This window comes from Pleurodeles waltl, chromosome 7 (assembly GCF_031143425.1).
Source record: "Pleurodeles waltl isolate 20211129_DDA chromosome 7, aPleWal1.hap1.20221129, whole genome shotgun sequence".
NCBI classification, from domain to species: domain Eukaryota; kingdom Metazoa; phylum Chordata; class Amphibia; order Caudata; family Salamandridae; genus Pleurodeles; species Pleurodeles waltl.
Window position 1 is genome coordinate 590,238,204 of NC_090446.1, and position 24,670 is coordinate 590,262,873.

Sequence of the window (24,670 nt, forward strand, 5' to 3'; positions counted from 1 at the left end):
CACATACACACCACACCCACACATCCAATCAACTATAAAACACACACCCACATCACCCACAAACCCCCACTACTAGAAATTCGGAGAGAAGGCGAGAGAGAGAGAGAGAGAGCACAGCTATCGCAAACCCCAACACACAGAGGAACACAACATCATCACCCACACTACATCCACGCACAAAACACCACACACCACCACACACACCACACTCATCACCACAAACACCACCCCACACCACCCCATGGCACCCCAAAGACACCCCAGGTTCTCGGACCAAGAACTCAGGGTCATGGTGGAGGAAATAATCAGGGTAGAGCCCCAGCTATTCGGCACACAGGTGCAGCACACCACAATAGCCAGGAAGGCGGAGCTATGGCAAAGGATCGTGGACAGGGTCAACGCTGTGGGACAGCATCCCAGAAACCGGGAAGACATCCGAAAGCGCTGGAACGACCTATGGGGGAAGGTGCGGTCGATGGTGTCAAGACACAACATCGCTGTGCAGAAGACTGGCGGCGGACCCCCACCCACTCCACCCGAATTCACATCATGGGAGCAAGAGGTCTTGAACATCCTGCATCCTGCGGGCCTCGCTGGAGTAGGCGGAGGAATGGACTCTGGTAAGTCTAATCCCAAATACTTCACCCCCCCCAACCACCAGCATGCCATCCCGCACCCCCACCCTCACCCCCAACCCCCAAGCACACATCCTCCCTGCCAATGTCTCACCAGCACAACCCACCCAACACAACACCAATCCCTGAATGCCAACACAAACCATGGACACCCATCACCCAAGCATGACCACTGCACATACCCATCCCCCCCCCAAAACCACCCTCACAACTCCTCCCACAAGGGAATGCCAGCACTGGGGGACAAGGGCACCCACAAATCGCACGCCATGGCACACACAGAAGCAATAACCATACTCTTTTACCCCTGCAGGGCCCGAACGCCAACACACCGGCCAGGAGGGTCCAGATTTGTCCATCCCGCCCCCAGAACAGGCCCCCAGTGATGACAGCAGCTCTGTCGACCTAGAACCTGATGACCAGCCCGGACCATCGGGGACCTCTGGACAGTCGGTTCCCCACACACAGACACAGGCCACAGCAGACCCAACCCCCTCTGGGACTACCAGCACAGCTCCCACCCAGCAGGCCCATGCCTCTGTCTCCAGGACGCGTCAATCAGCGGTGTGTCCGCCACTACAGGGCACCCAGGCTGACCCACCACCCCAACAACAACAGGGACCTGGGGGCAGTGGTAGTGGGCACACCGTCCAGGGGACAGAGGCCCGGGGAAACAGGGCAACTGGGAGGGCTGCTGTGCGAGAGGGGGTTGACCGGCCCAGGGAACCCACTCTCCAAGAGGCCCTCACCACCATCATGGGAGCATACCACCGCTCCCAGGAGACGATGGCGACGGTACTGGCCAGGTTCCAGGAGATCCAGGCACAGCAGGAGGAACGGTACATGGGGTTCAGAGACGAACTCCGGAACATCGGTACCGCAATGGGGACCATCGTGCTGGCCCTCAACCAGATAGTCACCACATTGCGGGACCATGTGGCACCCCAAAGGGCCCCTGTCACCAGCCCGGACGACGAACAGCCTACCACCTCCGCCGGCGCTAGTGGACAGGAGGCCCCCACACCACGACAGGCCACCAGAACCCCACCTCCTGCTGAAGATCAACCACCCCACAAGCGGAACCTGAGATCACACAAGAAGACAGAGTAGGATGCCAAGACCCCCGCCAGCCTAAGATACCCCCTGATGTCATCCCACTATCCCACATTGTCACCCTGTCCAACCTTGAACTGCCCCTGCTCCATCCTTCCACAGGCATATGGACAATGCACCTGTGCTACTGAGAACTGGACTCTGCCATGGACATTACTCCACCCCCACCCATCACCGTTTTACTATCATGGACCTATACGCAGCACTTAAAATAAATCACCAATTGCACTTCAAATGTCAGGAGTCTGCTTGTATTCTTTACAAATGTATTACACATAACGGTACAATAATGTTCATTTACATTGTGATGACAACATACCAGTGTCATTAAGCATTAGTCCATGGGCAAACAAAGCAGAAGTCACGCTGTGGGTCATACAGCTCTGAAAATGGAAGGGAAAGTCAAAAATCAGTGAAAAGGAACTTGGGGGAAACACAGAAAGTAGAGATGCAGGAGGCCAGAAGTAAATGTAAAATGGCGTGGGTGATTCTTACCTGGGTGCTACTGAAAATACTGTTGTATAACTGTGTCCCTGTTGTCCGTGTCGTCCCCGTCGTCTTCCTCCTCTTCACTCTCCACAGGCTCCACAGCTGCTACAACACCACCATCTGGACCATCCTCCTGCAGGAAAGGCACCTGGCGTCGCAATGCAAGATTGTGAAGCATACAGCAGGCCACGATGATATAACACACCTTCTTTGGTGAGTACATGAGGGATCCCCCTGTCATATGAAGGCACCTAAACCTGGCCTTCAGGACCCCGAAGGTCCGTTCTATAATCCTCCTAGTTCGCCCATGTGCCTCATTGTACCGTTCCTCTGCCCTGGTCCGGGGATTCCTCACTGGGGTCAATAGCCAAGGCAGGTTGGGGTAACCAGAGTCACCTATTAGCCACACACGGTGTCTCTGTAGCTGTTCCATCACATAAGGGATGCTGCTATTTCGCATGACATATGCGTCATGCACTGACCCAGGGAACTTGGCATTTAGATGGGAGATGTACTGGTCAGCCAAACAGACCACCTGGACATTCATCGAATGGTAACTTTTTCTATTTCTGTACACCTGCTCATTGTCTTTTGGGGGTACTAAAGCCACATGGGTCCCATCAATGGCACCAATGATGTTGGGGATATGTCCAAGGGCATAGAAATCACCCTTCACAGTGGCCAAATCACCCTCCTCAGGGAAAACAATGTATCTCCGCATGTATTTCATCAGGGCAGACAACACTCTGGACAAAACCTTAGAAAACATAGGCTGAGACATCCCTGATGACATGGCCACTGTTGTCTGAAAAGACCCACTTGCCAAAAAATGGAGTACTGACAGCACCTGCACCAGAGGGGGAATCCCTGTGGGTTGGCGGATGGGGAACATCAGGTCTGGCTCCAGCTGGGCACACAGTTCATGTATAGTGGCTCGGTCAAGTCGGTATCGAAGTATAATATGTCGTTCTTCCATTGTCGACAGGTCCACCAGCGGTCGGTACATGGGAGGATTCATCCTTCTCCTCGCAAGTCCCAGCGGACGGTGCCTAGGAAGGACAACATGGAGCACAGAGTCAAGCAACCCTCAGGTTCGTTCCCACAGCTTGCACAGTATACGAATCGCTATGCATTGAAAGGCTTGTATGAGTGGCAATGCAAGGCCTAGGCCTGTGAGACGCAGTAGAAATCATGCCATGTGGGCCCTTGAAATGGCGGCTGCCTGACCTGTGAAGTGTGACAGTGGGATGTGAGGTCACTGCGCTGGCGTGGCTCACCGTGGCGGTAGGCGGTCGAAGACCGCGGCGCAAAGCAGCATTGGTTAACATTGAACCCTATGGGTCTCAGGAGCCAATGACGATGTGCGCCGGCGGTCGCGGTACGCACCGCCGCGGGCGTGACCGCCATTTTCTATCTGCTTAATCACTTGAGACCTGATCATCCACAGGAGAGGACCTATACTGCACGTGCTGCTGTGACCTCGGTCTGGAAGAGACAATGGCTGCTGCGACTGGGGAAAGGGCCCCTGCCTTCACTTCAGAAGAGTTGGAGAAACTTGTGGATGGGGTCCTGCCCCAGTATGCGCTACTCTACGGTCCTCCAGACCAACAGGTAAGTACACTGGGTGCACGTTGAATGGGCTATGCCTGGGTTGTGTATGGTGGATGTAAGATGGTGGGGTGGGGAGCAAATGAGGAGTGCAAGGCACGACAGATGAGAGCATGTGCCACATGGCAGGGTTGGGGAGGGGGGGGCAATCACATCTAACATGCAGGAAAATGTTGAAATTTCCTTTCCCACCCTGTACATGTCAAATAGGTCAGCGCCCATCAGAAAGTCGACATTTGGCGTGCCATCGCCAAGGAAGTCCGTGCCCTGGGGGTCCACACAAGACGGGGCACCCACTGCCGAAAGAGGTGGGAGGACATCGGCCGCGGGACCAGGAAGACCGCCGAGTCACTGCTGGGGATGGCCTCCCAACGTAGGAGGGGTGCCAGTCGTACCTTAACCCCCCTGATGTCCCGGATCCTGGCGGTGGCCTACCCCGAATTGGATGGGCGTGTGAGGACATCACAGCAGACACAAGGGGGTGAGTACCAGCACATTCTGCTATCTTTACACGCAGTGGAGGCGTCTGGGTGGGGGAGGAGGGCTGTGGGTGATATTAGGCCAGGGCGCTTTCTGTAGTGTAGTCCTCTCCTTTAGGCATGGCCCTGTGCCCCCGCCCCCCACCTCTGTAGGGTGCCAAGTACAGCAATCCATGGTCCAGCATCACCCATGTGCGCATATGTTGTCCATTGATCTGTTGGCCTAGTCACAAGTACTGAGTAGTGTACCCCGATTGCGCGGCGTAGTGCATGAGGCTCCCGTGTCTGTCCTCTCCGCCAACGGTGTTGACAATGCATGCACTCAACCTGTTTTTATTTCTCCCCCCACCCTTTTTCTTTGTCTTCTTGTGCATGTGTGCATTAGCATCATCAGGCGGAGGAGAATTGGCATCGGAGCACGAGGGAGCTGCAACTCACAAGGCCCCGGTGGGCCATGGTACAGACACCGAGGTCACCAGTGATACGGAGGGCGAGGGGAGCACCACAACGGGGACCCGTGGTGACACCAGCGACACCGACACGTCCTCGGAAGGGAGCTCCCTAGCGGTGGTAGCAACATCCGGGCCCCCCGCCTCTACAGGTAAAGCCGCCACCCAGCGCACCAGCTCCGCCCTCCCAGCAGCCCCTCAGCCTTCGCTCCGTGCCCGCTCGCCCAAGAAGGCGGGCATCTCCTTCGCCCCAGGCACCTCAGGCCCTGCCCCTGTTACCCCTGCTGCCCTCAGTGCGGAGGTCATTGACCTCCTACAGACCATCATTGTTGGGCAGTCTACCCTTTTGAATGCCATCCAGGGGGTAGAGAGGGAGGTGCATCGGAGCAATGCATACCTGGAGGGCATTCATTCGGGTCAGGCTGCCCATCAACGATCGTTCAATACTCTGGCCTCAGCACTGACGGCAGCCATTGTCCCTGTTTCCAGCCTCCCTCTTCTAACTGTCTCCACCCTGTCTCTGTCTCCTGTTCCTCAGCCTATCCCATCCACACCATCAGACCAGCCTGCACACACCTCAACACCCAAGGGCAGCTCATCCAGACATAAGCACCACAGATCACACAAGCATTCACCCAAGCAACACCCAGATGCAGACATGCCAACAGTCACTACCACCCCTGTGTCCCCCTCCTCCTCGTCTCCCTCCTCCCTCCCTGTGACGTCTCCACTCACACCTGCATGCACACCACCATCAGCAAGTACTTCCATCACCAGCACACCCTCCAGTACAGTCCGCACACGTGCAGTCACCACCCCCACTGCCATTTACACGTCCCCTGTGTCCTCTCCCACTGTGTCTGTCACCCCCTCTTCCAAGACACACAAACGCAGGCAGCCACCCACCCAACAGCCAACCACCTCACGACAGCCTACGTCACAAGCACCTGCACCCAAAGACAGCACACCTGACTCTCCTACAACCACATCCTCTTCCTCCACTCCCATACCCACTACACCTACCCTTTACATTGGTCCTAAAAAACTTTACCTCTCCAAACTTAACCTCTTTGCCCCACCTGACCCACCCCCTCCATCTGCTAAGAGTCCCAAGACCACCTCAGCCACCACCAGCCCTGCTTCAAGTGTCACCATTGTGCACAGGTTTTGGAGTCCACCCTTTCCCAGCACAGATATATTGGCCAGCAGCAAGGGAACAGCCACCCCCCCCCCCCCCCCCGGGAAGAGGACCCGTAAAATGAGGGGCCACCGCAAGAAGACTGACACGGCTGCCCCCAAGGAGCAAAGTCCTGGGCCGTCACATGCCACAACATCCAGGGGAGGCAAGGGCCAGAGAGCCTCATCGAAGGAGGGCAAGGGCAGCAGGGCGGAGAAGTCAGCCAGCAGGGGCGCGGACCAGGAGGGCCCCACAAGCCCCATCCCGGGTGTGAGGGAGGACACCCACAGGCCCAGGACTCCGTCACAGAAGGGTCCAGCAACTGCACGGTCGGAGGGCGACTAAGCAGGGAGTCCTGGCCAGGTCTGGCCAGGTCTGGCTCCCTTGGATGACTGGACAAGCACCGCTGAAGAGGGCCCCGCCGTGCAGAAAGGAACCGCTGAAGAGGGCCCCGCCGTGCAGAAAGGCACCGCTGAAGAGGGCCCCGCCGTGCAGAAAGACACCGCTGAAGAGGGCCCCGCCGTGCAGAAAGACACCGCTGAAGAGGGCCCCGCCGTGCAGAAAGGCACCGCTGAAGAGGGCCTCGCCGTGCAGAAAGGCACCGCTGAAGAGGGCCCCGCCGTGCAGAAAGACACCGCTGAAGAGGGCCCCGCCGTGCAGAAAGGCACCGCTGAAGAGGGCCCCGCCGTGCAGAAAGGCACCGCTGAAGAGGGCCTCGCCATGCAGAAAGACACCGCTGAAGAGGGCCCCGCCGTGCAGAAAGACACCGCTGAAGAGGGCCCCGCCGTGCAGAAAGGCACCGCTGAAGAGGGCCCCGCCGTGCAGAAAGACACCGCTGAAGAGGGCCCCGCCGTGCAGAAAGACACCGCTGAAGAGGGCCCCGCCGTGCAGAAAGGCACCGCTCCGCTGGGCCCCGCCATCTCAAGCACCGCTCCGCTGGGCCCCTTCCTGTCAAGCACCGCTCCGCTGGGCCCCTTCCTGTCAACCACCGCTCTGCTGGGCCCCTTCCTGTCAAGCACCGCTCCGCTGGGCCCCGCCGTCTCAAGCACCGCTCTGCTGGGCCCTTCCTGTCAAGCACTGCTCCGCTGGGCCCCGCCGTCTCAAGCACCGCTCCGCTGGGCCCCTTCCTGTCAAGCACCGCTCCGCTGGGCCCTTCCTGTCAGGCACCGCTCCGCTGGGCCCTGCGGTCTCAAGCACCGCTCCGCTGGGCCCTTCCTGTCAAGCACCGCTCCGCTGGACCCCGCCGTCTCAAGCACCGCTCTGCTGGGCCCCTTCCTGTCAAGCACCGCTCCGCTGGGCCCTTCCTGTCAGGCACTGCTCCGCTGGGCCTCACCGTCTCAAGCACCGCTCCGCTGGGCCCTTCCTGTCAAGCACCGCTCCGCTGGGCCCCGCCGTCTCAAGCACCGCTCCGCTGGGCCCGCCGTCTCAAGCACCGCTCCGCTGGGCCCTTCCTGTCAAGCACCGCTCCGCTGGGCCCCGCCGTCTCAAGCACAGCTCCGCTGGGCCCTTCCTGTCAAGCACCGCTCCGCTGGGCCCCGCCGTCTCAAGCACCGCTCCGCTGGGCCCCTTCCTGTCAAGCACCGCTCCGCTGGGCCCTTCCTGTCAGGCACCGCTCCGCTGGGCCCCGCCGTCTCAAGCACCGCTCCGCTGGGCCCTTCCTGTCAAGCACCGCTCCGCTGGGCCCCGCCGTCTCAAGCACCGCTCCGCTGGGCCCTTCCTGTCACGCACCGCTGGCCCATTGGCAGTCCCGGTTCTGTGTCAGGCAGGCCTTCACGACGCACTCTGCCCACCATGCCTCCTCCACGACCAGTGGTCTCTGTAATCCACCTGATGGACTGTGGCTTTGCACTCCCCAGGATGGCACAGTGGGTAACCCACCTACTGTAGAGACTTGTGAGACTGTGGCTTTGCACTCCCCAGGATGGCACAGTGGGCAAACCACCCACAGTAGAGACTTGTGAGACTGTGGCTTTGCACTCCCCAGGATGGCACAGTGGGCAACCCACCCACTGTAGAGACTTGTGAGACTGTGGCTTTGCACTCCCCAGGATGGCACAGTGGGCAACCCACCCACTGTAGAGACTTGTGAGACTGTGGCTTTGCACTCCCCAGGATGGCACAGTGGGCAACCCACCCACTGTAGAGACTTGTGAGAATGTGGCTTTGCACTCCCCAGGATGGCACAGTGGGCAACCCACCCACTGTAGAGACTTGTGAGACTGTGGCTTTGCACTCCCCAGGATGGCACAGAGGGCAACCCACCCACTGTAGAGACTTGTGAGACTGTGGCTTTGCACTCCCCAGGATGGCACAGTGGGCAGGCCACCCACTGTAGAGACTTGTGAGACTGTGGCTTTGCACTCCCCAGGATGGCACAGTGGGCAACCCACCCACTGTAGAGACTTGTGAGACTGTGGCTTTGCACTCCCCAGGATGGCACAGTGACCATGGTGGACCCTTCGTGGATCTGGCGTCGTGGACTCATGTGGCTGAGGTGCCCCCCCATCCCTTCCCCCTGAGGTGCCTGTAGTTTTGTCATCTGATGCCCCAGCAGTGTTCTCTCCAACGGACTCAGGTCTCCTGTGTGGGCTTTGCCCATGTGTTGATACACTTTGGCCCACGGACAGTGGAAATTTAGGTGACTGTGCAGGACTTATTGCCTATGTTTATCGGTTTCGCAATGTTCTTACTTGTTTTTTACAATTCATATTGCTATTTTACCATGACTTCAAAGAACCTCTTATATACATAAATGTTGTTTCTCACTTTAATTATGTCTTTGCATTATTCCGAGGGATTTGGGTGGTGTCACTGTGACTTGGTGCTCTGCATTGGTGTGTAGATAGTTGGGGGGGGGGGGTTGCATATGTGTGTGCCTGTACGCTTTCCTCCTCCCCCCTCCCCTGTGTCGTAGGTGCAGTACTCACCGTTGTCGTCTGCGCCGGCGTTCGTACTCGTGGTAGATGAGCAGGTAGACAATAGCTGGTAGGATGTGTAATTCGGGCTCCATGCTGTCCTCCTTCCTCGTGGAGTGTGTATAGGTGAGCGTTTTCCCATTCGTAGTCTGTTTCCGCCGTGTTTTTATCGGCAGGGCTCCCGCCCCGGAAAAGGTGGCGGATTGGTGAGTTGTGATAGGGTGGGTGGTACATTGTCTGCCGCCTGGCTGTTGGCGGTGACCGCCGAGCTGTTTGTCTGTCCCGCCGTGGCGGTCGGAGTGTTAAAGTGGCGGGCTGTGCTGGCGGTTCCCGCCAGGGTCAGAATACCTTTTTTTTGACCGCCAGCCTGTTGGCGGATTGGCCGCCGCTTTAACACTGACCGCCAGGGTCAGAATGAGGGCCTATATCTCCTCCCTCCATGGGTGAGTCGTCCCATCAGCAACAAGTGGAGTCTCTGTGGCTTGTTTCAGGAGTCACTACTAACTACTACACCTGCTCTGTATATGTCCCAGGGTAATCCATGACCATAGATAGTTTCTTTGCCACTTTTTGATTAAACAAGGGACTCGGACAATACAGACTGCTGTTGACTTCCTCCTGAGCAACGCTCACCCACAAGATAACGCCAGCCTGATAAAATTTCTTGACAGAGCGGACAAATTGTTAAGGAACATAGGGCCTCATTACAACTTTGCCGGGCGGCAACTGCCTCCAACCAAGTTGTAACCGCTGTGCGGCCGCCAATGCGGGCGCACTCCCGCAGTGCCCATTTTGACATCCCCGCTGGGCTGGTGGGTGGAAACCGAGTTGCCGCCCGCCGACCCAGCGGGGATGTGGGCCGCAACATGGGAGCCGGCTCCAAATGGAGCCGGCGGTGTTGCGGCCGTGTGACGGGTGCAGTTGCACCCGTCGCGCTTTTCACTGTCTGCAGAGCAGACAGTGAAAAGCTGCATGGGGCCCTGTCAGGGGGCCTGTGACTCCCCGTACCGCGAGCCTTTTCCTGGTGGTTAAAACCGTCAGGAAAAGGCTGGCGGCCGGGGAATCGTAATCCCCTGGGCAGCGCTGCTATCAGCGCTGCCCAGGCGGATTATCAGCGCCGGGGCAAATGTGGCAGGAAACCGTCATTTCAGCCCTGGCGGTCCTGTACCGCCAGGGTTTAAATTACCCCCATAGTTACACACCCAATCCTTCCAGGGTCTTAGGGACATGACACTGGAGTGCGCTCATAACATGAACTCTGCTCTTCTGTCAGTGTGTGTAAGCTCTAGATCACAAAAGAGGTCAGCAGCTGTTATGCGCTGCCTAAACATTTAGCTTATGGAGCACACTTTCCTTGTTTCTGCTTAGTTTGTTAATGAGAAAATAGTATGGGCAGGCTGCTAGGCGAATTCTTTTAATACCATGTGGAGGCAATCCGTGTCTTTTTATCATCATTTGCTGATCCTGTGATGATTTTCACCTATCTTGCCCTTAAAGACTCTCACTGCCCGGGTCGGAAGCTGGCAATGGTATTTTTTAGTACTGCTACTGAGACTATTCGGCACTTTTTAGCACATGGCACATTATGACTTAGCATTTTAAGTACAATTTCTGGCTTTCGTTCAACCTACGTCTCCAGATTGTCGTAATCGAAATAAAACACTACCATGCCTGGTTCAAGCAGTCTCATACCTAATACTTTTCAATCTCTGTCTCCAGATTGTTGTAATACAATTGAACTCTACCATATCTGGCTCAAGCAGTCTCATACCTACTGCTTGCAACCTGAACTGTTCACCGCTCCTGTCCAATTTTCATGATTTTTGTTCTCCCTGTTTTCCAAGGATCTCTGTTTATGTCCTGATGTTTGGCAAAAGAACACTTTAGCTTTGTTTCTCAAGAATTTTATTGTCAGTAATAGCTTGTGGCACTTTATAAATAGGCACTTTAGTTCAGCTTTTTAGTCCCGGGCAACTCTCCTTTATCTAGGTGCATTAACAGTGATGAAATGCCCATATGCTTAGCCCTCGAAGCATCAACCGAATAACAGCTACACAAGAATCATCTTCAGTAGATTAGTCTATCTTGTGACATTTGTTTATTTTGCCACCGTATCTCTAATTTGCAAATCGAGTATGACTTAGATTGTCTTTTCAGCATTTGACCCACTTTTACAGCCAAATGTCCTGATCCTTCTTGAACTGACTGTGTCGTATATGACGTCATTGATTTTTATGTATTGCCTTTACCTTTCACATTATTTTACGCTGCTGTCTCTTATTTTAAAACTGAAACTGAATTACAAAATTCTGGTGTTCAACCAATGAAGTGGAGCAAATAGCAAATCGTTGGTTTTATTTAACAATTACACGATGTCGACAGATAGCAATTCTTTTTCTGCCATAAGAAAAAAGGATTGCTTTTAAACTGCATTTTAAATCTCAAGATCATTTGACATCATTTACATGTTACTGAAGAAGGCTCATTGTTGTGATTGAATTATTTAATTTTTATTTAAGACGCCAAATGTTATGTGACCTATTGCAGTTTCTTTGTGCATATTAGCAATGAATTTCAAGATCGGCTCTATAACAGATCAGTATGTTTGTGATCACATTATGATGCGTTATGACAATAAGAAGGTTCAAGAGCAAGTTCTTAGACATAAAAATCGGAAGGGCTAAAAAATAATTCAAATTGTTGAATGATGAAAAGACACGCAAAGAGAAGCATCTACGATAACAAAAATAAATTAAAAACTAATATATGGAGCAATATACAGACCACACCACATCTCAACAAATCATCTTGTCTTACATTTTTTAAAGAGTTCCGTAAATGTGGGATATCAGCTCATTTTGTCTATTTGTGCAAATCTCAATGCATCACTAAGTCCAAAAGATGAATTCTGAGAGTCAAAGTGCCACCAGTAACAAGAATATTATCATACTCATCGTTAAAAATGAAGATCAAAATATCGGGTCAATGCACATCAGTGATCCTCCAAGAACAGATGGAAATTAATGTAAATCACCCAATTGCGACGTCTTTATTGATGGTGTCAAGACTGACGCTGGATCCATCTGCTCTAATATTTGATGTTTTTCTTAAACACCAGTAGAAAGACGGAAGGCCTGAAGGCAATGATCTTAAACAGTACGGTTATGCCAAACCGTCAATAAACATATTGGGATATTTTGTTACATTAACTACATTTTCTCGTACTGTGCTAGGAAAAATATATGTAGCAAGAAATTAACCTGTTGAGGTGGAGGCATCAAGGACATTTTGGAACAATTGTGAATCTGTCATCTGAATTACCAATTTACTGTATGATTATAGAATTAGGTATTGAGGATGCCATTTCGAAGTACAAAGATGTTTTTGATAGAGAATTAGGAAGGGTTAAATGGTTTTCGTGCAGTATTGAATTAGAAGCTGACCTGCAAACCACAATCTAAGAGAAATACCATTAAAATTAGACCTGGAACCTGAAAACGAAATGAGTACTTTCTCAAACTGTTACAGGGCTTACTGAGACAGTGGTTTCCTCTAAATGTGCTTCCCCCTTAGTTATTTTGTGTACAAAAGAAAAGGCTCATTGTGATTGGGTGCAGAATTAAGATCTTTTACGCTGTCATATTTTGGTCAATTGTCATCCACTGCCCAAAATTCAAGTTATTAGCCCACCTAGACCTAGAGGGAGAAAATATTTTACTTCATTAGACCTTACATCTGCACACCATCAAACTGACTTAGAGAAAAACTCCAGTCACCTAACTACCTTTATTATACCTGACGGTGTATTTCGATATACTAGGATGCTGTGTATTTGGGCATTAGCTACTTCTGATGTAGATAATGGCCTTCCGTATTTCAGAAACTCATGTTTCTAATGATTGGTCGTTTCAGTATGATATACAGATTAACACTGCTTAAATTAGCACAAGTTATGAAAATACAAGAAATATGTATGGCTGTTCAGATGGAACCTTGCAAATTTTCTTACAAAGAAAGCTGAATATTAATAGCATACCATATCAAAAAAAGGTGTTTTCCCCAAAAAACTTTACTTTGAGATACTGAAGCTATGTGCTCTCCAGTGCTCAAAAATCAGTTAAGATCATACGTTGGTTTGTCTGAATTTTACTCAAGGTTCATAGAAATGTTTTCTCATGTGAGTCACCTCTTAGAGCATTAATAAGATAAGGTGTCAAGTTTGTTTGAGGTGGGGGGAGTGGGGTTTTGTCATGCAAGATGGCCGACGAGACGTAGATTGCTGAAGCTCCACCGGACTAAGTTGGAATCCTGTGGATGAGAGCAGCCCTTTAACTGTTTGCACTGCCCTGAGCTGGGGCGAAGGGCCTGAGTACATTTTCAGCCACTGCTGAGTTCTGTAATCTTCTAGTAGGGCCACGTTGGATGCTGTGAGGCCCGGCGGTGGAGTACCCGGGCAGTCATTTTGGGTGTGGTTATTGGGAGATGGGCCTGTGTCTGTGCCAAGTCTTGCTAAATCCTGTGACAGTGCACTGCCGTGAAGGAGTGGAAGAGGATGGGAGTGGCATCGGATCTGCCTGACCCGGAGTGACTGGCTGCTGGCCGCATCGGTAGAGAGTGGTGGCAGTTAGTTCCCGAAGGCTCCTGTAACATAGCACCGCTGGTTGTTGGAGGCACCCCCTTTCCCTGGGGCCTGGAGTTGGTCTCTTTGATGTGTGTGGGAGTCTTCGGGGGGACTCTATACACTGAGGGGCGGTGGATAGCAGTGATGCCCACTTGGAGCACCTTGAGGTGTGGTCTGTGAGACTGACTGTTCTGGTGGGATAGTGGCAGGCACAGCCTTAGGGAACTCCTAGATGCAACTAGTGTGGACACAATGTGGGTCATTGCAGCAGATGATCAGTGCTGGACGAAGCTAACCCTTGGTTTAGTGAGGAGTGAACAGAGGCGGTGCTGGAGACGCCCCCGTGTGAACTGTCTTCAAGGGTGTTGCTGCCTGGAGGTGGCTGGTGAGCGTCCTGGAGCTGAGCTTGATGGCCCTGCCCCCTGAACGCTTCTGGTGGGCTTGGAAGAGTCTTCTTGGGCTGCTGGATACCCCTGGCCGGTGCAGGGGCCCTATGCGTATCTAATGCCCAACTGCAGGTGTGACCTGGGGGCCTTCTGGTTGATGGACTCTACGAGTGCGGTGGGGAGCTGTAGAGTGGTGGGCACCCTGGGAGGCTGGAACTGAGGATTACGGCTGTCCATGGGAAGCTACAGACACCATTTGTTGACATGTGGAAAGATAAAGTGCCAATGAGGCCCCCGGAGAACAGGACTGTGAAGAACACTATATTGCAGGCCTATCGCAACATACTACAAGTGATACAGAAAGTTACAGAAAGAGCAGGAGTGGGATGCCCCACAGGAGGAGCCCTCCAGAATGGAGTTACTTCAGGACATACAGGGTAGTCATGTAGCACTGAAGGGGTAGATTGAGACTGTCTCCCTTGATGTCAACCTTCTGCAGTGGACTACGGAAGGTGGTGAACAGAGTGCAAACAGTAGAGGGCACAACCAAGGAGCTACAGGAGAGAAAAAACCCTCAACAGGCAGGTGGCGGGTCTCACCAGTGCCACGGCCATCCTGGAGGAAGGAATGGAAGACTTTGAAAATCAATCTAGACAGGGGGAACAACCTCCACTTCCTGGGGTTTCTGGAGCTGGCAGAGGGAGCAGATGCAGAAGCTTTCCTGGAGGACTAGATATGTCAGGAGCTTCGCCCGGTTGGTCTTTCTCCCATGCTTGTGATGGCCCCCCCTGGTGCCCTGCCCAGGCCTTGATAGCGTGTGTTCTAAACTACAGGGGCAGTGACAAAATCCTCAACGTGGCACGCCTTGCTCCACAAAAGAGATTAAAGAGTCACATCATTAGTATTTATCCTGACTATACCCAGAAAGTGCAAGTCCAAATCCTATGTAGCAGTCAAGTACAGATTTTGTACGTTGGGGTTGCAATATATGCTGCTGTTTCCTGATCACCTCAGGGTCCTATGACAGGGAGACAGTCACTTTTTTGACAGCCCGGAGGAGGTCTGCCCCTGGCTTGATGCATAGGACAAGATGGAGACAGATGGGCCTGGTGGGTCCTACTCCACTGGTGTTGCTTAGAGTGTGGTTTGTAAGTGGAGAAGGAGAACAAGTAGATGTCGACAGATCTCTTCCCGCCAGCTCCGCCGGATTAGGAGTGGGGAGGATGGAACAATGTTGAGGACTGGGGACTCCTTATTGGACAAATCTGAGGTGCTTCCGCTGAGATCACCCACTCCTGGATCCTGGATCCGTGAGGTGGTTTCGGCGTATTGATGACTGCCCCTGAGGCCCTTTAGAGATGGTCTTGGAGTGAGGCAGATAGCCCTTGGACAATTGAGTAAACAAAGATGGGGCTCATTGTATCCTGATGCTTTATGGACTTGATGTAATGGTATGTACAGCTACAGGGGGCTTCCCGCTAAAGATAACTGGGTCCGGCTTTGCTAGTGCGGCAGTCTGGGCCCCTGGACACTCCCCAGAAGAGAAAGCCAACTTTAGACTTCACATTGCCAATCAGGTCAAGCTGGCTTCCCTGACCTGCTGATGAGTGTCAGTCTTGGCTGGTCCTTTGGCAGTTTTGCTGCTGCCTGCATTTGCAGTTTCTTGAACAATAAGGTTTTTATCACAAATACAAGTTCTGTGTAGTGGAATTTGTAGTTAGTGTTCTAGAGGGAGGAAACAGTATGGAGCTCTCCTGTGCTGCAGGAGAGCACACCTGGGTGAGCCATCAGTTGGGGAGATTTGTTTGCTCAAGGGTAGGGTGCTCCAGGGAGGGACCAGATCTCCAGCCCTAGGGGCCTGCGTGTGATTGTTAAACAGGCACAGTGTTTTGCCACCAATGTGTTGTGTGGGGGGAGAGGTGGGGGAGATTGTCACAACTTATACATATATGACATAAAGAGTGCACTTAGGTCTTGGCTGTCCCAAGCGCTATAGAATAAAGTCATATCTTAAGCTATATAATGTTCAGGTCGCTATGCTGCAGGAAATACATCTATTGGGTGTGGAGGTGACCATGGTGCACAAGAAATCGAGAAGGTCACAATATGCCTCCACATATTCAAAGTATACCAGCGGCGTGTGAACATGCATACATACAGGGGCCCCCTTTGTGGAAAGAGAAGTGGTTAAGGACACATCCAGGACATTAACCTCCCGAATCTTATAGGACAATCAGGGAACAGCTGAGAGCGGGGCTGCAGAATGGGAGGCTCACAAAGTGATGCTGCGTGGGGTATGCTTCGCAAATGTGATTGGGGTGCAGTGAGAGGTAGAACAGGAGCTGCGAACCCTACAAGGGGACAGGCAGATTTAGATCCTAAAGCTGATTTGAAGCCTGAAGAGCAAGCACAGCTAACAGCCCTTAACCAACAGATGGGAGAAGTTTGGAATAAACTTGAAAAATAAGCTTATACAGCATACCGGCATTATTCCGTGAAAAAGATAATGCCGGGAGGATGCTGGCGTGCCTGCCTCGGCAGGAACATGCCCAGACTCATATCTTTGGCCTTCAAGGGGATAAGGGGTAGACATCATAAATCACAACAAAATCAACAGGGCATGCGTGCAGTACCTTGAGGCTGGCTCTGCGGAAGTTCCTGCAGTGTCAGAGGAGATGCTGCACGCATATCTTACAGAGAATGGGATGCAGAGTTTGACAGGGGCCCAGAAACAACAACTGGAGGTGCCGCTGGAGATGGCAGAGCTGCGGAAGGCACTTGTAGCCCTGCTGTAGGGGAAAACTGCAGGGTCAGATGGCTTCCCTGCAGATGTGTATCATCCACATGCATATCTTGAGAGGTCAACGGAAGTGTACCTTGAGGTACGAAAGATAGGGAGGTTGCCCCAAAGTATACAAAAGGTAGTGCTGGTGCTGATCACGAAGGCAGGGCGTGATCCTCCTCTACTGGCCTCCTATAGGCTGGTGTCTATGCTGAATACAGATATTAAACTGCTTTGCCGGGTATTGGCCAACAGACTTCACAGGGTTGTAGGCACTCTTGTATACCCAGATCAGACTGGGTTTATACCTAGGCAGAGTAAAATCTATAATTTCAGGTGGCTAAGGTCCTGATTTAGAGCTTGGCGGAAGGGGTTACTGCCCACTATATGGTTACTTCCCTGTGGGGATGTAAACCACCCTGTTTGGAGATTTTTACCTAACCAACAGTGTGAGTGTAAATTTTCAGAGTTCCTAAAAGTATGTTTTAAAGTTGGGCAGTGGGATTTGTCCACTGGGCCTATGTGAAATGCAGGAAATGCTAGACATGGATGCTGTCTCAATAAAGCCATAGCTGGGCAAAAGCTTTGTCCATATGGCTGTAAGAGAGAACAGGGTTGCTGTTTCTCTTAATTTGGAGCAGGGCAGGGATGCTGTCCTATGAGCTCCACACTAGGGCAGGGCTGCTGTCCTAAGTGTTGTGAGGCAGTGCAGGGTTGCTGCACTAAAGTTTATCTGGGAGGGTTGGAGGGATGCTCCATGTTAACTAAAATGGTGCACTTTTTCTCACCAATATTAGTTATCCCACAGAGAGGTACTTCTACCTCAGGGAGTACAGCTGAGCTAGCTGATGGTCCCTTTGGTACAGGTGCCACCCAAGGAAAGGTTTCTCCCACCACATGAATGGTAGCCTGATTGGCAGGGTGGGTAGGGAATACTTTGATGCCCTTTTTACCTGTTGTTGGACAAGGATCCTGAGTTTTCAGGCCTTTTTCTCTCCTTTGCTTTTTCATTTCAGCTGAAATGAGAGGACGCAATTCCTCAGGGATACCCAGCATGGCTGCATGGGTATTAAACTCTACCTCAGCCCAACCTGAGGTCATTACCTAAGAGACAGTCTACAGGTAAGCTAGGTGATACTACCACCTGCTTAGGGCCAGTAACTCCACCCCAACTAAACTGAATTATAGCTAAGGGAAGGAACTTAGTGGAGTTATGGACATCAATAATCTTGTACTGTTGTCCAATGATGTGTTGTGCAGGAGACACTAGGTTTTCAGTCACCAAAGTGATACTGGCACCTGTGTCCCTATAGGCCTGAGCCTCAACACCATTTATTGAAACTGTCTGCCTGTACATATCCATTGTAAGGGGACAAGCAGCCAGTGTGGCAAGGCCAATGCCACTAGGTGTGACAGAAACTGTCTTGGGACTGACTATCCCAGTTTCTATGATGGACCCATAAGTAAACCCAAATACACCCTTATTTTCACTGTTGCCCGCAGTCTCACCACTATTACCACTACTGCTAGGGGCACTAGAGTTTGATGTATTAGTGGTGGTAGGCTCAGGGGGTTTACCTGGGCAAGACTTATCCTATGGCCTTTATTTTTACACACATAGCACCAAGGCTTTTTAATGTGTGTGGGTTGTGAAGAAGAGGAAGAAGTTGATTTATCCCCACCCCCTGAAGAGTGTTTAGGATTTGAAGAGGGATCTTTAATTTTACCTTTATCCCCATGCTTATCCTGAGATTTCTCACCATCTTTCTTCTTGCCATCCTTGTCACCTCCTCTATGAACTTTTCTGTTGACTCTTGTTCTGACCCATTTATCTGCCTTCTTTTCCAATTCTTGGGGAGAGGTCAGATCTGAGTCTACCAAGTACTGGTGCAACTAATCAGACACACAATTGTTAAGAATATGCTCTCTCAAGATCAGATTATACAGCCCTTCATAGTCAGTCACCTTACTGCCATGCAACCAACACTCCAAGTCCTTCACTGAACAGTCTACAAAGTCTGTCCAGTCTTGAGAGGACTCTTTTCTGGTGTCTCTGGACGTAATCCTGTATTGTTCAGTGGTTAAGCCAAATCCATCCAAGAGTGCATCCTTCAAAACTTTGTAATTATTAGCATCACTTTCTCTGACAGTAAGGAGCCTATCTCTACCCTTACCAGTGAAAGATAGCCACAAGATAGCAGCCCACTGCCTTTGAGGGAACAACTGTACCATACAGGCCCTCTCAAGTGCAGCAAACCACTTGTTAATGTAATCCCCCTCCTTGTAAGGGGGGACTATCTTATGCAGGTTTCTGGAATCTTGCTCTCTAACAGGATTGCTATCAAAAACACTGCTGCTGCCATCATGGGGAACTAACCCCAATCTCTGCCTTTCCCTCTCTACATCCAGAGATTCCCTGTCTACGGCCAGTTGCTGCTGTTTAAACTTCAGCCTGGCCTCTTCCAACCTCAGCTTTCCGAGTTCCCTTTCCATTAAGTTATCCTCAGGGTGGGAGGCTTGGGAATGGTGAGATACGGAGGAAATTTGGGAATTGGCAGAGAGAGACATGTCCCTAACTGGCTGGACCCTAGTAACCTGGCCTTTAGGAGTGAAAGGTGCCCTACTAATGTGTGACCGCCTCCCACTACCAGTGTCACTAGGTGGCCTGCTAGATGGCAGGTCTTTGTAAGAACCCTCCCCAATCTCTTCAGGGAACTCCTCTGAGTCTGACTGGGTACCTTCCCCTCCTACCTCCTGTTCCTGGGATGGGCCAGACTGGTTCTGGTCATTTTCTAGGAGAAGGTTGAAGAGAAAGTCTTTGGTAGGATTCTTACCAATGCTTAAACCTCTTTCTATGCAGAGACCCCTCAAACTTTTAAAGTTTTAACTCTCATAGGTTGCTCGAACAATTTTGGGAGTGAGCTCTACTGCAGACATGATAGAAAACGTTTAAGAGAGAGAAAAAGTTTTAGAACTTTTGAAAGCACAGAGAAAAAAACTTTTTCAAACTTTCTTGAAAACTTTTAAAGGTTTTAAGAACTTCTCAGAAACTTTGTAGAAAGTTTTAGGGAAGAACAGTAAACTGTTTTGGTTCAATGTGTATATATTGAAATATTTGGTATATGTTTTTCTCATGAACAGTACCAATGACAAAGTGGTAAAGCAGTTACAAGTACTTATCCCACTGCTGCCACCAATGTAGGAGGCTGGTCTGGCTTATAGTGGGTACCTTGTGGTACTTGCACCTTGTGCCGTGCCCAGTTATCCCTTATTAGTAGAATAGAGGTGTTCTAGCAGCTTAGGCTGATAGAGGTAGCTATAGCAGAGCAGCTTAGGCTGAACTAGGAGACATGCAAAGCTCCTACTATACCACTTATATCATATAGCACTATATCATAAGAAAACACAATACTCAGAGTTGCTAAAAATAAAGGTACTTTTTTTTTAGTGACAATATGCTAAAAGTATCTCAGGGGATATACTCCCTTAGGAGGTAAGTAATATACACAAATTATATACACACACACCAAAAACAGGTAAGTAACAGTTAGAAAAGTAGTGCAAACAATGTAGAACACAATAGAATGCAATAGGGAGAAATAGGCCTAGGGGCAACACAAACCATATACTCCAAAAGTGGAATGCAAACCACAAATGGACCACAGTCCTAGTGTAGTGTGTAGAGGGTTGCTGGGACTGTTAGAAAACACTAAGGGTGTCCAAGATACCCCTCCCCAAGACCCTGAAAAGTAGGAGTAAAGTTACCCTACAACCCGAGAAAGACAGTAAAGTCGAAATAGGGGATTCTGCAAGGACAACAACTGACTGCAAAACACTGAAGATGGATTCCTGGACCTGAGGACCTGTAAAGGAAAGGGCCCAAGTCAAAGAGTCACGCAAGGGTCCAGGGGGGGCAGGAGCCCACCAAACCCCAGATGAAGGTGCAAAAGGGCTGCCTCCGGGTGGAAGAAGCCGAAGATTCTGCAACAACGGAAGGTGCCAGGAATTTCTCCTTTGGTCAGAAGATGTCCCACGGCGTGCTGGAGGATGCAGAGTTGTTTCCACGCAGAAAGACCGCAAACAAGCCTTGCTAGCTGCAAAAGTCACGGTTGATGATTTTGGGTGCTGCTAGGGCCCAGGCACGACCAGGAGCTCGCCCCTTGGAGGAGGGGACAGAGGGGGCGCTCAGCCACACGGAGAGCCCATGCAGAAACAGGCAGCACCCGCAGAAGCACCTGAGCAGGCACTTAGAAGATCTGAGGACAGCAGTCGACTCAGAGTCACAAAGGAGGGTCCCACGAAGTCGGAGTCCAACTCAGCGAGTTGGGCAATGCATGACAGAGTGCTGGGGACCTGCGCTAGGCTGTGCACAAAGGAAGTCTTGCAACAGTGCACAGAAACCCGAGCAGCTGCAGTTCACGCAGTACACAGGATCACTGTCTGACATGTGGAGGCAAAGACTTACCTCCACCAAATTTGGACAGAAGGGCCACTGGACTGTCGAAGACACTTGGACCCAGCTCCTGTGTTCTATGGACCACGCTCGTCAGGATGAGAGGGGACCCAGAGGACCGGTGATGCAGAAGTTTGGTGCCTGTGTTAGCAGGAGGAAGATTCAGTCGACCCACATGAGATTTCATCTTGGTGTCCAGTGCAGGGTGAAGGCAGACAGCCCTCAGAGCATGCACCACCAGGAAACAGTCGAGAAAGCCGGCAGGATGAGGTGCTACAATGTTGCTGGTAGTCTTCTTGCTACTTTGTTTCGGTTATGCAGGCGTCCTGGAGCAGTCAGCGGTCGATCCTTGCCAGAAGTCGAAGAGGGAAGTGCAGAGGAACTCTGGTGAGCTCTTGCATTCGTTATCTGGTGAGATATCCACAGGAGAGACCCTAAATAGCCCACAGAGGAGGATTGGCAACTGAGAAAGGTAAGCACCTATCAGGAGGGGTCTCTGACGTCACCTGATGGCACTGGCCACTCAGAGCTGTCCATTGTGCCCTCACACCTCTGCATCCAAGATGGAAGAGGTCTGGGACACACTGGAGGAGCTCTGGGCACCTCCCCTGGGAGGTGCTGGTCAGGGGAGTGGTCACTCCCCTTTCCTTTGTCCAGTTTCGCGCCAGAGCAGGGCTGGGGGGTATCCCTTAACCGGTGTAGACTGGCTTATGCAGAGAGGGCACCATCTGTGCCCTTCAAAGCATTTCCAGAGGCCAGGAGAGGCTACTCCTCCCAGGCCCTTCACACCTATTTCCAAAGGGAGAGGATGTAACACCCTCTCTCAGAGGAAATCCTTTGTTCTGCCTTCCTGGGACCAGGCTGCCCAGGCCCCAGGGGGGCAGAAACTTGTCTGAGGGGTTGGCAGCAGCAGTAGCTGCAGTGAAGACCCCGGAAAGTTAGTTTGGCAGTAGCCGGGCTGTGTGCTGGAGACCAGGGGATGCATGGAATTGTCTCCCTAATACCAGAAGGGTATTGGGGGTGACAATTCCATGATCCTAGACATGTTACATGGCCATGTTCGGAGTTACCATTGTGACGCTACATATAGGTATTGACCTATATGTAGTGCCCGTGTGTAATGGTGTCCCCGCACTCACAAAGTCTGGGGAATTTGCCCTGAACAATTTTGGCCAGGGTGCCCACACACTAAGTAACTTTGCACCTAACCTTCACTAAGTGAGGGTTAGACATATAGGTGACTTATAAGTTACTTATGTGCAGTGTAAAATGTCTGTGAAATAACGTGGACGTTATTTCACTCAGGCTGCAGTGGCAGTCCTATGTAAGAATTGTCTGAGCTCCCTATGGGTGGCAAAAGAAATGCTGCAGCCCATAGGGATCTCCTGGAACCCCAATACCCTGGGTACCCTAGGTACCATATACAAGGGAATTATAAGGATGTTCCAGTGTGCCAATGAGAATTGGTCAAATTAGTCACTAGCCTACAGTGACAATTTTAAAAAGAGAGAGAGCATAAACACCGAGGTTCTGGTTAGCAGAACCTCAGTGATACAGTTAGGCACCACACAGGGAACACATTTGGCCACAAACCTATGAGCACTTGGGTCCTGGCTAGCAGGATCCCAGTGACACATATCAAACACACTGACAACATAGGGTTTTCACTATGAGCACTGGGCCCTGGATAGCAGGATCCCAGTGAGACAGTAAAAACACCCTGACATATACTCACAAACCGGCCAAAAGTGGGGGTAACAAGGGTAGAAAGAGGCTACCTTCGTATACTTTTCTTGTGAAAAGCACAAGTAACAAAGTGGTAAAGCAATTGCAAGTACCGCTGCACCACCAATTTAGGAGGCTGGCCTGGTTTGTAGTGGGTACCTTGGGTACTTACACCTTATACCAAGTCCAGTTATCCCTTATTAGTGAAATGTAGTAGTGTTCAAGCAGCTTAGGCTCTCTCTGTCTTTAAAATTTAAACCCCTAGGGTGGTGATGGACAGGGGAGTGGTCACTCCTCTTTCCTTTGTCCAGTTTCACACCAGAGCAGGGACAAGGGGTCCCTGAACTGGTGTAGACTGGCTTATGCAAGGAGGGCACCATCTGTGCCCTTCAAAGCATTTCCAGAGGTTGGGGGAGGCTACCCGTCCCCAGCCTGTAACACCTATTTCCAAAGGGAGAGGGTGTAACACCCTGCTCCCAAAGGAAATGCTTTGTTCTGCCTTCCTGGGACTGAGCTGCTCAGCCCCCAGGAGGGCAGAACCCTGTCTGTGAGGTGGCAGCAGCTGTAGCTGCAGTGCAGGCCTCAGAGAGCTGGTTTGGCAGTACTGGGGGTCCACAATGGAGCCCCCAGGATGCATGGAATTGGCTCCCCAACACCAGATTTGGAATGGGGGATAATTCCATGATCTTAGACACCTTACATGGCCATATTTGGAGATACCATTGTGAAGCTACATATTGGCATTGACCTATATGTAGTGCACGCGTGTAATGGCGTCCCCGCACTCACAAAGTTCCAGGAATTGGTCCTGTACTATGTGGGAGCACCTTTGTTAGTGCAAGGGTGCCCTCACATTTAGTAACTTTGCACCTAACCTTCAGCAAATGAAGGTTAGACATATAAGTGACTTATAAGTTACTTAAGTGCGGTGATAATGGCTATGAAATAGTGTGTGCATTATTTCACGCAGGCCGCAATGGCAGGCCTGTGGAAGGGTTTGTCTGAGCTCCTTATGGGTGGCAAAAGAAATGCTGCAGCCCATAAGGATCTCCTGGAAACTCAATGCCCTGGGTACCTATGTATCATAAACTAGGGATGTATGAGGGGGGTCTAGTGTGCCAATTGAAATTGGTAAATTAAGTCACTAGCCTATAGTGAAAAATTTTAAAGCAGAGAGAGCATAAGCACTGAGGTTCTGGTTAACACAGCCTCAGTGGCACAGTTAAGCACTAATGACAATACACACATTAGACCACAAGCTATGAGCACTGGGGTCCTGGCTACCAGCATCCCAGTGAGACAGGCAAAACACAATGACATATAGGGTTTTATGTATGAGCACTGGGGTCCTGGCTAGCAGGATCCCAGTGACAGAGTAAAAACACACTGACACACACTCACGGACAGGCCAAACATGGGGGTAACCATGCTAGAAAGAGGCTACTTTCTTACTATGGAGATCGTAATACAGTGGACAGGATATCTGTCACACTTGTGACGGAGCAACTCGTCTATCAAACTCTAAATCAGGAAATCAGGCCCTAAATCATTTGATGCACTCCTAGGCAGGTACCCACAGTACTTTGGCGGCGGCTGTGTTAGACCCTGAATGGGCCTTTGAAACAGTGGTCTGGCAATACTTATGGGCTCTTCTCAGAAACACAGAGTTCAGCCCTAACTGTATTGAATGGGTACAGCTGATCTATGCGGCTCCATTGGCCTGGGTCCACACAGGAGGCATGAAGGAATAAGCCTCAGAAGTGTGGATCCTGGGCAGGGGAACCAGGCAGGGGTGTCCAGTGTCCCCGGTATTATTCGCATAGGCAATGGAACCGTTT